This window comes from Medicago sativa, chromosome 1 (genome assembly GCF_051527215.1).
Source record: "Medicago sativa cultivar Bolivia chromosome 1, Bolivia_mono, whole genome shotgun sequence".
Taxonomy (NCBI): Eukaryota; Viridiplantae; Streptophyta; class Magnoliopsida; order Fabales; family Fabaceae; genus Medicago; species Medicago sativa.
Genome location: NC_140749.1, coordinates 32993673 through 33009009, shown reverse-complemented (window position 1 = coordinate 33009009; position 15337 = coordinate 32993673). Strand labels below are relative to the sequence as shown.

The 15337-nt window shown below is 32.9% G+C and overlaps 2 long non-coding RNA genes across 2 annotated transcripts; one reads left to right on the top strand and one right to left on the bottom strand.

The window, feature by feature from the left end:
• Nucleotides 1-336: 336 nt before the first annotated feature.
• Nucleotides 337-10189, top strand: LOC146954427 (uncharacterized). Its single transcript, XR_015013228.1, has 2 exons — nt 337-539; nt 10011-10189. It is a non-coding gene; the product is annotated as an uncharacterized LOC146954427 (long non-coding RNA).
• Nucleotides 10190-11921: 1732 nt separating this feature from the next.
• LOC146954426 (uncharacterized) lies at nt 11922-14035 on the bottom strand. The gene is made up of 2 exons (XR_015013226.1): nt 13839-14035; nt 11922-12097 (listed from the first exon to the last, which is right to left on the bottom strand). It is a non-coding gene; the product is annotated as an uncharacterized LOC146954426 (long non-coding RNA).
• Nucleotides 14036-15337: the final 1302 nt, after the last annotated feature.

The window sequence follows — 15337 nt, the reverse complement described above, 5'->3', positions numbered from 1 at the left end:
GCAAGGGATTTAGGCCTCAAAATTTTGGGTAAAAAAAGGCCTCTAAAAAACTAATTTGGTTATAAATATATTATATGACAGATAAATTATAAACTTGCTCAAAAAAAAAAGATAAATTATAAACATTTGCATAGCTTAACTAATTACCAAAAAGACATCAATTACTCTTGCTCATGAATTTAAATTTTTATCTCCACAAAATTGATTTTATATAAATATATTATGTTAAAAATAACAATTTTAAAGACCACATTAAATTTTTTGCTTTAGGGCTCTTAATCTGTAGGGCCGGCCTTGAAAGAACACATTAATATACTTAAGAGACATTTAATAAATATTATAATATTAAGATGACTTATAAATCTCCATAAAGGCTAATATATACTTATTGATGTATGGAGAGCATTAGTTATATAAATTATTTAGTGGTAAAACTATTTCTTATATGAAAAAGGGGGTGATAATGGCTGAAATTGTCAAGTATGTTTATGTTATTATTATATTTCTTTCTCTATTTCTTGTGGCAACAAATATTGAAGGTAAGCCATTTTATCGTTTTCAAATTTCCTTTTTTACTTCGTACACGATATTTTATCGTATAATGGTTACATTATCATAATATCTTTCTTCATTACAGGAAAGTTTATTAAATGCTTTAAAGATTCAGATTGTTTAAATTTACTCTACTGTCGAACTCCTTTGAAACCAAAGTGTATTCACAAAAGCATGTGTAAATGCAAAGCAGTGTTCATCTCAAATGATTATGTGCTTACATGATTATGTATTATAACCATACCTAAAAGAGTACACAAACAACTAGAATATTCCATAAGTTGTGATTTTGTTATTGAGTTAGCACCCCAGTAGTTTTAATTTTTTTTCTTTCTAATTTGAAGAATTTTTAGGTATGACTTTGTACTCTAACATGATGGTAAAAAAAATAATGCAAAAAATAATAATATTTGATTATCTCATTCTCTCTTAGTTAATAATATTATAAATTTTAATACTTTTTCTAAGCCTCTTATTTTATACATTACATCATAATTTTACTATTTTTGTAATTTTTCACACACACGCTTAACTTTATATTTTTCTTACATTTAAATTTATTAAAATCAATATAGGGTTTTATCTCTTTTCAAATATATGATAAATAAAACGACTATACAATAATTGTTTATTTTCACGTGTCGTCTTTAATTTAGCAATTCTATTTATGTTACACCCTGATTTTTAACAGCAAGAGTTTATTTTTTTAATCCACATCTGAAAACCATTTAAAACTTTAGTCATGATCATCCTTTCATAATGTTAGAGTAATTTTTGTTTCAACTCATCTTCTGAAATGACGATAAATTGAATTCATTTTTTTTTTGGAAAGGCACGACTTCAAAGCACATTACAACCATCAATTACTTAGTTTAATGCAAACACAAGAAAGCATTTCAAGATAACACAACTTCTCTTAAAAGTAAACATATACCCAAAATAAATGAAGTAGTCATTAGGGCTGGCAATGAACCGAACCAACTCGAAAATAGTTCGAGATTCGATTCGGTAATTAGTTCGTTGAACTCGGTTCATGAACCAAATGAGACGAACTTGAGTTGAAAATTAAGCTCGTTAAATAAAGGAGTTGGACTTGAGCTATATATAGTCCGGCTCGTTTGGTTCATGAACCAACTCGATTATTTATATATATACACACACACACACACACACACACATATATACATATACATACACACACAAACACACACTCATACACTTGTATCATACTATTTAAATTAGCCCACTAAATTAAAAATATAGGTTCCTTAACACGAAGATATTATGAAAAAAATTAACTAAATTTCAAGTTTGTTAGGTATTGTCACATCATTACCCTGTTGTTAAAACAATTACCAATATATTAACTGTTTTACATTTATATTATATTATTATAAAATAAAAATAAAGAGCCATAACATTGTGCTGTAAAAAAAGATATGGCTTTTAAAATAAAAGAAGTGACAAATGAATGTTTAGAACTATAACATATCGGTGTACAAAAATGCTTCAAACCATGAAACCATTATATGAGAATAGTTCCACATCGGTAAGTTTTCAAACAGTTGAGAGCTAGATGGGCTATAAAAGAAAAGATAAAATACTCGCCAATGCATTGCCTGATACTTGGTCTTAATACCAAATTTGTTCTCAGCCAGTCACATGGTTCTATTGTTACGGTGTTTGGCTTTTTTTTTTTGCATATATTTTCATTTAATTTTATTTTTTATGAGTTTTGGTTCATTTGATTCGAGCTATCGAGCCGAACCGAGTTGTTCGTGAGCTTGAGTAGAGTTGAGTTCGAGCTGAAAAAAAGATCGTGACGAACTCGAGTCGAGTTTCGAGCTGATCTAATTTTTATCGAGTCGAGCTGAGCTGAATCTGGGTTCGACTCAGCTCGACTCATTTTCAGCCCTAGTAGTGATGACTTCACAAAGATCTTAGGATTATCCTTAACTATAAAGACAAGGGCAGATGAGCACTAGAGAACCCCCAATGACACAAAATACAAAAGCATTTGAACACCAATCTAAGTCATTTCTCTTCTATGGTTCAATTTTTATCGTGATCTCTATGTAATTTAACTTATTAAAATCTGAGTCACTCAGATTAGTTCATTACAATAGTAGAGCTCATTATAGAAATACACACACACACAAATCATGCTGCAAGTACACAATGCATGTAATAAACATTAAGCATGCATATCTAACACTTTCTCAACATATAACTGTTGGAAACAACAGAATAGAGAATAAGTAAACTTATCGATTTTGACTGAGGCGTGCAATGCACTGAGCTTAATAGTATTTTGCCACCTCGGATAAGTACCCGATGCGGTAGGTCTTATAGATAATACTCTCCAGGATACAAAAGTCACTTCTTGCTAGCACCACACGTGAATTAGCAAGGTCTCAGGAACCACTAATGGATGCTCATGGGGACTTAGTTATTATATTGTTATGATGCAATTTGTTAATAAACTTAATGAAAATAAAATATAGAAAAATTCATGCATTTCTCTTCTCACGGTAGTGCCCCAAACCCACATATATATACATATACCAAAGATCAAATTTTTAGTTTAACTTGAGACCGAAATAAATGGGAAAATAGTTGTTACAAAGACCAAATCAAAGTGAGGACTAAAAGAAACTAAAAGCCATTCAATAGCAATTACAGCATGTGTAAAACGGTTAGCTCAAGAATAGGCAATATCAAGTAACGGCAAACTATCATAGTATGACTAAGTAAAGAGAATTGATTAAATATAGTATTTAAATATGGTAATTAACTTTAAAATAAATAATTAAAATAATAAAAAAATTCCTACAATCCCCCACAATTATTTGTTTTAAAGTTTGGGCAATGTTAACCGGTGTCCCCGGGGCACTGGTTAAGAAATCAAATGTAGAAAGTGTTACATCGGACATAATTCTAATTCATCCTCCTTCGATGTATATATATTTCTCAGTATACTGATGCATCACAAATAATACATCAACTAAGACGTCTCTCAGTTAGTATCTCATATATATTACCAGGTCAACATCTATGATGTATTGCCATAGGTTTGCTTCATTAGAGTCTAAGCAACAACATCCCCACATAGGAGAACATTAAATCTATGTTTAGATTTATTGCACAGGTCTACTTGAAAATGCTTCCAAGTGACAATACCCCCACATTGGATATATATAAATTTATGTGTGAATTTTATTCAAGTTTACTTGAATTATTTTTCAAGTGACGACACCCCCACTTTCGAGAAAGTAAATCCACATAATTATATATATTTTTACATCATTGTATTATTAATACGATGGATACTATAAATATATCAAACATCATTGTATTATTTTAATACAATGGATAATCCACAATATATGTCACCAATATTTAAGGTGATTCTCAATATATATATATATATATATATATATATATATATATCATGAGTTTATGAAGTGCCACAAAATTATATGCAGATCTACTTAAATTAGTTTTAAGCGACAACATAACATATCTATTGCACTTGTTTCATTCATGCATATCATATATGTATCTTCATAAATTTCTCAATTTTTCTCTCAATAATATAATTAAATAATAGTATTAATATACATACACACAATAGACTAAAATACTCAAATCATAGTATTAATATACATACACACAATGTATATATTATATGCCCCCACAATAAAGTACATTCCACACAAATCAAACTGCACATATAAATTTAGTTTATACCCAAAAAAAAAAAATTTCAGCCTTACAAGTTAATGTGAAGAACAAAATAAGCACATTAATTAACATGAAACCAGGCATCCAACGTAAAATATTTCAAAACAAACTAGTTTTACATACTATATATTAACACGGTCGGACAAAAAGTAATTACTACACAAGCTATATACAACTATACAACTATCATGCATTAGTACATCATCAACCATAGAATTCAACACACACGGTTATCCACAAACTCAATTGTTAATTAGTGTCAAAACAACCTATCACATTTCTATTATTCCATAAGTAGATGACTAAACACCAACTTACAAATTTATGACAAATAGGATTCACACAAGTATCAAATAAATAATTCATCAAAATAAATTGATCAAGTCAAAAAAAATTGAATCTCGAAACAAATTTTTTCTTCACATTAACATATATTTCTCAAAGCGATATGAACACAACAACATGTCTTAAGATAAAATTTTAATCACAAAGGTAAAGATAGTATTCTCATTATAAAGAAACAAAGATTATCATTTTCAATACTCCTATAATCACTATGTTTCTAGACAAATTCAACACAATCACAAATTGAACATAAAACTCAAGACTTAAGTGATTTTAAAGGTTATAATATGTACCTAACCCCTTGTGGATGATTTCAAGAGGATAAAAATTTAAAACTCACAATAAAGTTGATCACACCATACTCTTTTAGTTTCTTTATCAGCCAAACTAAGTAGATATATCAATGCCTTTAAATTCTTTAATTTCTATCTCCTCTAAACCATCCATTTTTTGGAAGATTAAACGTGTCCAATACAGGAAGAATGCATTCTCTCGGCTTCAACCAAAGGGACTAACAAAACTGATGCTTACATACCATAACTGAAATAGAGATATAAGAATTGATATTCTACGTTCAAATTTGATTGCAAAATTCATAGAGATTTAAGCAAGATACATTTCTTCAAATTCTGAGTCACGGTATATAATTATGTAGGGATATCAGCAAGATAGCTTTAAAAACAAAATTTCATGCCACTTCCAGACACCAGATAAAATACTTAACAATGTAATTATGTAGGGATGTCAGCAAGATAAAATTCATAATCTAATTCCCCTACGTTATGAACTAAGATATTTTAGTTATTTATTTTGGCAATTACTCTAATAATATAAAATCAAGACCAACTCCATAGCTGCGATATAAAGGAAAACTATAATAATTCCATGTCAATGAAAACAAAATACTCTTAATATTGTTGGAAAAATAAGACATAGAATTATTATAAAGTAATAAACAATAAGAAATATTAGCATCAAATTAATAGAACTCTAAATACAATAGAATAGAGAATAAGCAAACTTATCAATTTTGATTGAGGCGTGCAATGTAACACCCCTATTTTTCATACACTATATTCTCACATATATCTATTTTATATGATTTCATGTGTATATGTCACTGAAAATTATTATAATATTTTTGTATGTATTAGACTAAGAATAAAATAGTGCGTTATTAGTAATGGGCCTATTAAGTGAAGAAATAAAATAATAGTATTTTATTGGATCAAAACCCATGCGCTAATGTATAAGAGTTAGTTAAATGCCTAATATCAAAACCTTATGCCAGTAGCAACAAACCGTATGGAGAAACTCTAGAGAAAAAGTTGTAGCCATGTGAAGGAATTCTGGTTTTCCATGTCAATTAGTTGTGCAATGAACTCCATCTGTTGTTAACTAAACTTCAGTAAGACTTCTTTATATTGTGTTAGTAAATTTTATATACTCCTTTGATATTCTATCGCATGTCCATTGTCTCCTTTAAAACCTAATTTTTCCGATTGATGAAATTGACAAATGTTACAATGGTAAATTTTGATCACCGACTATTTTAGGAATCAATTTACATAGGAAGTGATATATAAATTTGGACAATTCAATTTGAAAGTTTTAATGATTGTTGACCCATGAGAAACAGTATCTTAAATTTTCTACGATATATATGTTGAAACTCAATCTTATAGGCATGTTCTTTCTAAATGCACTCGTGTAAATGTATATTTTTCTTATATCAATAAGTTAATTTTTTTGTAAATCGAGAGCTTTATTTTTAGTATAATTAAATTTTACATATTACTTTATAGTTATATTTTGAACTATATTATAAATAGTGAATAATTTACTTTATTGGTTTATTTTGTTTGTTGGATTGTATTTGCCGGTTACTGGACCCAATAATTGATGAAGACAAGGCACATATTAAATCAGTTGTAAGAGTTTGTTGTCGTCGTTGAGTTTTCTATGTTCTCTTTTGTGGGATGAAAGCTTGAATTCAGATATGGGGTGAGAGAAAAGAGTTCGAGTACATGAGTATAAAATACTTGTGATGAACGGGAAAGCTATATTTCCCAAAATTCATTCGGGGCACCATGCGATGGTTGTAGCCCTTTGAGAGAATAATTAATTAATGTGCAAAGTTAGAAATGTGAGATTAAAAGAGGAATTAGAAACATTATTAAGGTCTTGATTGATTTAAATTACGTTGAATGTGTGCTAATTGATGTCATGAATAAATTTTATGTTGTGTCCATGTTCAATCTGCTGCATTTATTCTAACTGATGAATTATTCGATGATGAATATAAAAGTGATGTTGAATCTTGTTGAAATGAATTTTTGGTATGCAACATATATATGATGACCGCAAATACTAATATATTAGTTGGACTATGAATAGGTGTTGTTGAAAATATGAGATGTGAATATAATTTGATAAAGGAGATGTTGACGTGAGTTGAATGAATATTCTTGATTACCCTTATTAGATTTAGATTAATGTGACTAATCGAAGACGAATGAATGTTATTGATTACCCTTGTTGATTACCCTTAAACCATGAGTTAGTGTTCATTTTGATTTGTGTTTGCCCTTAAGGTGTACCCTAGACCAACGAGGGGAGAGATTAGATGTAAGATGAAAGGAGTATGAGAGCGTTTGATTCATGAATAATAATTTATTAAGAGTATGATGATGGTAATATTGAGTATTAAAAATATGATTCAGAAACCTCCAAGTTGCCGTGAATGAGATTATGTTAAGATTGTTTTGAAGGTGAGAAAAACAAAAGAAGGGGGGCTGAATTGTGTTTTGAAAAATTCTTCGTTTCTCCTAAAAACTGAACACACTGATCAGAAGCTAAGTGAGACAGCTTCTGAAGTGATGATCAGAATCTAAATGCAGCAGAATAAAACAGAGAGAGAGAGAAGAAGAACGACACAAAGCAATTATACTAGTTCCTTCCACAATCCGGAAGTAGTCCAGTCCCCCTTGCACTTCCAAGGAGATTTCACTAAGAGTAATATCTGATTACAATTGCTCAAGCACACAAGCAAGAGACTTCCTTTGCTCAAGCACACAAGCTAGAGACTTCCTTTGCTCAAGCACACAAGCTAGAGACTTCCTTTGCTCAAGAACACAATCAAGAGACTTCCTGCTCAAGCACAACTGCAAGAGACTTCCTAACTAAACAAAATTACACAGAAAATTGTTTAAGGTTGAACACTTGATATACAATCAGAGGTGCTCACAATATAAATCAGATACAGACTCAATGGACTTAAGAATTTCTAAGATATGACTTTGAGACACAAAAATTCTAAGTGAATGCAGAATAATTACAGCAGAGGTTTGGCACTTGTAAAAATGTTGTGAGTCTTTCGTTCATCGTTCTTGCATTACCAAAACTCTAAGTCTTCACTCCTTTATATAGAGGTGTGAAAGAGACGTTTTGGAATTGCCAGCACACCAAAGAGTCGTTGTTGAAGCTTGATCTTTCACCAATGATATTTTGCCTGATTTGGTTGTTGTCCTATGAAGAACAAATTTGAAATCCATTCCTTATCCAAAGGAACATCTTTGCAGGCGAAGCCGTATTCTGAAGCTGTTTTCTTGTCTTGTAGCGTGGACACAAAACAGATTAGTGGAGAAGGTGGTTGTACAGTTCGTACAGAGGTACAATGTCAACGCTTTCGTCCAAATTGCAAGCACATGCCTTCAAACACCTTTGAAATGACCGTTGCAATGTTCCACTAATTTTCTGCTGTGTTTTCGAATCCAATAGACAACTTTTGCAATGTAGATTCTTTAATCTTTGAATCTTTTGCAAATTCAGTTGATCTTTAGCTTCTGGTGAAATGACTTCTGATGAGGCAGCTTCTGATGATGCAGCTTCTGTAGCTTCCGATGGTGCAGCTTCTCCAGCTTCTGATGATGTAGCTTCTGATGATGCAGCTTCTGATAATGTGGCTTCTGGACTTCTTGTCTTCAGGAGCACTTTTCTTCAGGAGCGCTATTTCTTCAGGAGCGCTTTTACTATCTTCAGGAGCAGCTTGACTTCAGGAGCGCTTTCCACTTTCAGGAGCATATTGCCTTCAGAATCGTCTAAGCTTCATTTTCTTTTGCCCTTTATTTGCTCATTCAGAACCAATTAATGATGTAACTTTTTAACTGTGGTCCTGTACACTCGAACAAATATAAGCTAGTCCAATTTACAATTTTTAATACCTTGTTATCATCAAAACTCTTTGAGGTTCATTGTTAAATACATTTTGTTCCAACATGTTTAGTATTTTATCTTTGTGAGATCTTGTTTTAATGGTTAATTATTGTGTGATATATGTGTGTGTGCAGATATGTATTAAATAGTATGAAATTATGTTTGAAAATGCGCTGCTTATCGAATCTCTTACTGGCCGGTATAATTTGACTAGTTATAACCATGATTATATATGTTCGAACTGTTGAGACTTGATTGAGATTGAGTGAAATATATGAATGTGGATTTTTATTGAATAGTGTGAAGCATACACTGTGAATTATGATTATTGAATGAATATGGATTGAATGATAAGGTATAGGACCTAGTGGAGTCTTTGGTCATCATCTAGGTAGGGTTTGACAAACCTAATATGATTGGGGAAGTACTAATGAATGAGGCATATTGTCTCGGGGTTGAGGAGGGGGTCTATGATGGCAAGGCCAACTTTGAATAGTCCGCAAGAAATCTGGCAATTTTGAATAGTCGGGACTCGGCCAACCTTGAATAGTCCGTAAGGACTCGGCCACCCTTGAATAGTCTGACTCTGCCAACCTTGAATAGTCCATATGGGCTCGGCCATTTTGAATTTTCCGTCCATCGGGATGGTGGCATAGTACTATCGACCTCCTAACCAATTACTTCGGAGTAGAATGGTACCAAATAAAAAGATGTCTAGAGTCTAAGAGCATGCATATCATTGTTTGAATTTTGACTATGTTACTATGAATGATTTAAATTATTTTATGAGAGCATGCTATTGACTGTCTGGAATGTCATTTGTGACTGTTCCATTATGGATGTTTTGATTACCTTGTGAGAATATGTTCTTGATTGTCTGATTATTATTTGTGACTATCTTGTTATGACTATCTTGGATTGAATAGGGACATTACGTTTGAAAAGGTTTTGATTCATATATGTAATGATTTTCTTGACTAATGTGAATGGGAGGATATAGTATATTGTTAAGGTTATGAATTTTGCAATGTGATATGGTATTGACTTGATTTTTTGCGTGTTTTTCTCATTTATTTTATACTATTACATGTTCTCAAAACTCACCTTTCGTTGTTTGTGTTTGCTGGCTTGGCCCTGCGGTTGCGAAATCGCAGTCTAAATACAGGTGTACGAGTCTTAAATTTCAAGTATGGGAAGAGTTTCGCTCTGATACTGACACTGGGAAAGGGATATACTTATTTACTTTTGTGCAAGAAAACCATTTCCTATGATGTAAAAGAAAATATTTTCAAAAGCAAAGGATTCGATGTTAATATCATTATAATTTTCAAGAGAGTGTTTATGTGAATTATGTTTGTTATAAGTCAATGTGCTATCCTAAATCTTGTGGAAGAATTCTTATGTTAATAGAAAATTTTTTATTAGACACTCTCCGCTGCGAATCAAACTCTATTTTTGAATAAATGATAGGAATAATTATTTTGTGATTCAGGGTGTCACATGCAATGCACTGAGCTTAAGAGTATTTCGCCACCTCGGATAAGTACCCGGTGCGGTAGGTCTTATAGCTAGTACTCTCCAGGATACAACAGTCACTTCTTGCTAGCACCGCACGTGAATTAGCAAGGTCTCATGAACCACTAATGGATGCTCATGGGAACTTAGTTATTATATTGTTATGATGGAATTTGTTAATAAACTTAATGAAAATAAAATATAGAAAAACTCATGCCTTTCTCTTCTCACAGTCAGTGGCGTTGCCAGGACCCCGAGTTAGGGGGTTCAAACTTTTAAATTTTAATTAATAAATAAAATTCAAAAAATGTTATTGCACTAAAAAAATATCTACAATTATTTTTTTGAAAGAATCTACAATTATATTTGATTAGTGGAAAACGGGCACTACCAGATTTTTTAATCATATTTAGTTGCATTTATATTTGATGTTTGTTTTTTAATATATCATATTTTTAGTATTTTAGACAACTCGTACTGTTGACAAAGAAATTATTATTGTGATTTAATAAAGGAAAAGAATTTAACTTTTTGTCCAGTCTCTTGTCTTCAAATTTGTCAAATCCCAATAACAATTTTAAAATAAAAAACATTGCAATTGAATTTGTCATATTCGGTCCCTTATTTTTTAGCAGATCAAACACACTCTCAATTTAGTGGCAAAGTGTTCAATATTTCAATTATAAAAAGTGGGTTTTAATTTCTCACATATTTAGTTCAAATATTTTGAATCAAATTCTAATCACAATTAACTACTCTGTCAAAAAAAAAATCACAATTAACTAATAAATTAATAAATGCATGATTGTTGTTTGACGTAATTGCATAAACTTTAAATAGAATCTATCAATAAAATTAATGGAGAGGTTGCAGTTAAATTGAGAGAGCAGAAGGGATTTGACTTTGTGGTGCAAACATGGTGCAACATGTAAATTTAAGGGGATTCAAAATTAAACTTTACTAGATTATACGTGGAAATTTATTTGGGTGAGGGGGGTTCACTTGAATCCCCTGGGACACATGTGGCTCCACCACTGCTCACGGTAGTGCCCCAAACCCACATATATATACACATACCAAAGCTCAAATTTTCAGTTTAACTTGAGACCGAAATAAATGGAAAAATAGTTGTTACAAAGACCAAATCAAAGTGAGGACTAAAAGCAACTAAAATCCATTCAATAGCAATTACATCATGTGTAAAACGGCTAGCTCAAGAATAGGCAATATCAAGTAACGACAAACTATTATAGAATGACTAAGTAAAGAGAATTAATTAAATATAATATTTAAATAGGGTAATTAACTTTAAAATAAATAATTAAAATAAGCAAAAATTCCTACAATAACACATCATGACAAAGCTAAAACAATTCTAATACAATCTCAATATGCCAATGCATATGATATTGAAGTATCTAGCCCTTGTTCATGGGTGGTGATAATTACTCATATTCATGCATCATAGATCAAACCCTGTAACACCCATACTAGACGTATCTAGAAAGTCTAGCACGTGCGTTGAATTTAGTATTGGATACATTAAAATATACAACATAAAAAAAAACTTCGAATGAATTTATATACAACAAAACACGTTCGTACAATAACAATACATCATATCTTATTTAAAATAAATACATCCTTGAGATCCATATTCTTCATGCTTCAGGTACGAACGAGCTCTTGCTGAAACATCCATCCGGCTACTACCTTTACGTCCATCCTGATATCTGAAACAAATAAGGATTGGGATGAGACATATTGTCTCAGTGAGTCCCACCTAATCCTAGGCTATAGGCAACCACGGGGGAAAACCTACGGTCACCACGTGTCTAATTTACAACCTGGCGGTTGATTATACGTGTGTGGGGACTTGCATACTTAGACGGTAGTGCATACTAGAGCCGTCATAATCATAACTTAACTTGTTATAGGCTTCACTTCCTATACGTGTCATGGCGGTTAAGGGGGAAACTAAAACCGCATTGCCAAGAATACACTCTATGTATCGAGGCCTAACCATATCATAATCATGGCACGATACTAAACCGGACGATTAGGGGAAACCTAAGATCGTCATCGGTATCATGTTCTTTAGTTACTCTAATCCATGCCTTGTACTTGTCATGTAGCATCTAATGCTCTTATTCTTAATCATAAACTTGCATGGATTCACTCTTGCATACTCATGAACATAACGTAATCATAATCATATCATACATAAACGTATCTAAGTTCATTCATTATCATGTTAGCGTTGAACAAACAATTATCTTGGTTCATTTTACGGATAGTCCCGGGTGGAGTAACCCCGAGTACAATCCCATACATGACCGATGTACGTACATCGGACTCCCTCGGTGTCGTGCGGGTCCCTTGCGGCTTAAACCGTTCCCCTTAGGTCGAGAACCTCTTGTATCCCCCTAGCGTGGATAACAAGAGACACGAGCACCTACGTCTTGCTTATTTCGGTGACATGTGGGTCCCTTACGGCTTGAATCGTTCCCCTTAGATCGAGAACCTCTTGTATCCCCCTGATGTGGATAGCAAGAGACATGCCACCTACTTATATTAGTCATAGTCTTGTCGTTCATATAAAATAAACTTTTACATACATACTTGCTTATTACCTCGGACCCTTGAGTCGATCCGATTAACGGTGAACTTATACTTGTTCATGCTTAAACTTAGTGGAGAGATTAACTAATCAAACCACAACTTAACTTGCTTGCTATCTTATTCTTAATCGTGTGCGAAGAGAATAACTTCGCGTCTTAACATTCTAAGAATTCATGCTAACTAGCTAGTTCTCGACAACTATGTCGAGGCTCTAGTTTTCCCTTGCTTAATGAGTAACTTACTACCCGATTTCTAACATGATTCTCTTGTATACCATGCCTTACTAACATGCATAATACTTGCCTCTTTAACATAAGAATCTTGCTTTCCTTGATCATCATTTAGGACCTTGGTTTGAGGGGTTTACATTCGTTAAAAGACACCACAGAGAAAACTGCGTCGCGAATCCCCACGCCTGCCTAAAGCGAGCAAAACAATGGGATTTCTCCCTGTCTTACTCGCCTAGGCGAGTAGATTTGCTGGGGAGGCGAGCAGCAGCTCGCAGCTGCGAGTTGGGGGCGAGCAAAACCCCCCATTCGCAGTTCTAGCTCGCCGTGGCGAGTAATAGCTCGCCGTGGCGAGTTAGGACAGTCCAGAACACATAAAAATGATATTTTGAGCCCAAAAACCTCAAATCAAGTGTCCCTAAGTGTTTTGAAACATAATTGATCATTGGAAACTTATAAAACATTCATTCGGTAAGTATAACATGTTTTGCATGCATGGCAAGAAAAGGGCAACTAAACCTTCACTTGAAAACCCTAGAAATATTCATGTTATTCATAATAATCTAACAAGTCATAAACATACTCCCAAAAGGTGGGAAAACTAACTATGGAACTCACCCAAACATGTTCTTGAAGCATCGTAAAGGTCCAAGCCCATTCAAGCCAAAATCCTAGCTTTTCTCCCTTTTTGCTTCCTTGCTCAAACCATTCAAACTTGTCATCCTTTTCTTGCAAACCAAGACACCATTCCAAGCTCAAAACCATACTCCAACATTACCCTCAAACACATATTCAAAACTTGAAATCAAAAGGAATTCTTGGTAAGGAAGGATAGAGATATTAATCCACTTAAACTTAATATTATTACCTTGATCATGTGGAGGCCATACCTTGTACCAATTTAGAAACCATCTTCACCATAAATCAAACCCTAGTTTTCCAATCTCTTCTTCAAAAGGAGAAAATAGAAGAATCAAACACAATACACACTTCCTTAATCTTAAGTGACCATAAAGGAACAAGTTGGGAACTTACCATGTGAGGATGGAGTGTCATGAAAGATTGGTGATGAGAGAAAGAGATTCCAACAAAACTATAGCTTCTTGAGAGGTGATAGGGAAGAAATCAAGCATAATACAAGCTTCCCTTAACTTATAATATTCATGGAGGGACATACTTTAGAAGCTTGCCATGGGAGGAAGAAGATTTGAAAAGGATGATGTAGAGAAGGAGAGGATGTTGGCGTGAAAGAAGAGAGGGAAGGGAGAGAAGTTCCCAACTTCAACCCTAGAGAGAGAAAGAAAAAGGATTATGAAGATATTTTTGGTTCCAAAACATATAAATATCCTTTTCCGTGAAATTACCATTATGCCCTTGCCTTGAACGTGTTTAAATCCGACACTGATACTTAATCCGTATTATGCGGACATGTCATAAAATATTTTCCAGTAACTTACTTTTCCATAATTTAATTCCTCTGGCACGATTGACTGGTAATATACCGATGCTGACAGGCGGGATATTACATTCTACCCCCCCTAAAAAAATTTCGTCCTCGAAATTTAGAGACTGACTACCAATCATCATGACAAAAACTTACCATTTATGGTCTGGGCCATACATTTCTTATTCATACATATCCAAAAAGTTCATCATTGTTTGTTTTTCATCCTGTTTCTCGATTCACATACATAAGCATATAACTTCCTTGTTATTAATACCACTCTTACATAGGGTTATCTTAGTACATCATGATTCAGAACTTACCTTGCTACACATAGATGTATTATTATATCGGACTCGTATCTTACCCGATTAGCATGAACCATTCATAAAGATATCTTATCATAAACATGAACACTCAGGATTTGCCTTTTAACTGGAATCCTACCGAAAACCAGGTTTGCCCTGCAGTGCTTACTTGTAACTTTGAATCATCTTTCCATGCATACATAATCTTATCGGGTGAACGTATATTTCCTACATCAGTTTACTTACTGTACTTCTAGACACATGCTTCTAAAACTTTCTAACATATCCACTTGCACATACATCGTATACTCTTAATACACTTCCGCGTATCCTACATGATATTGACTTCATACAAATATTGTCAT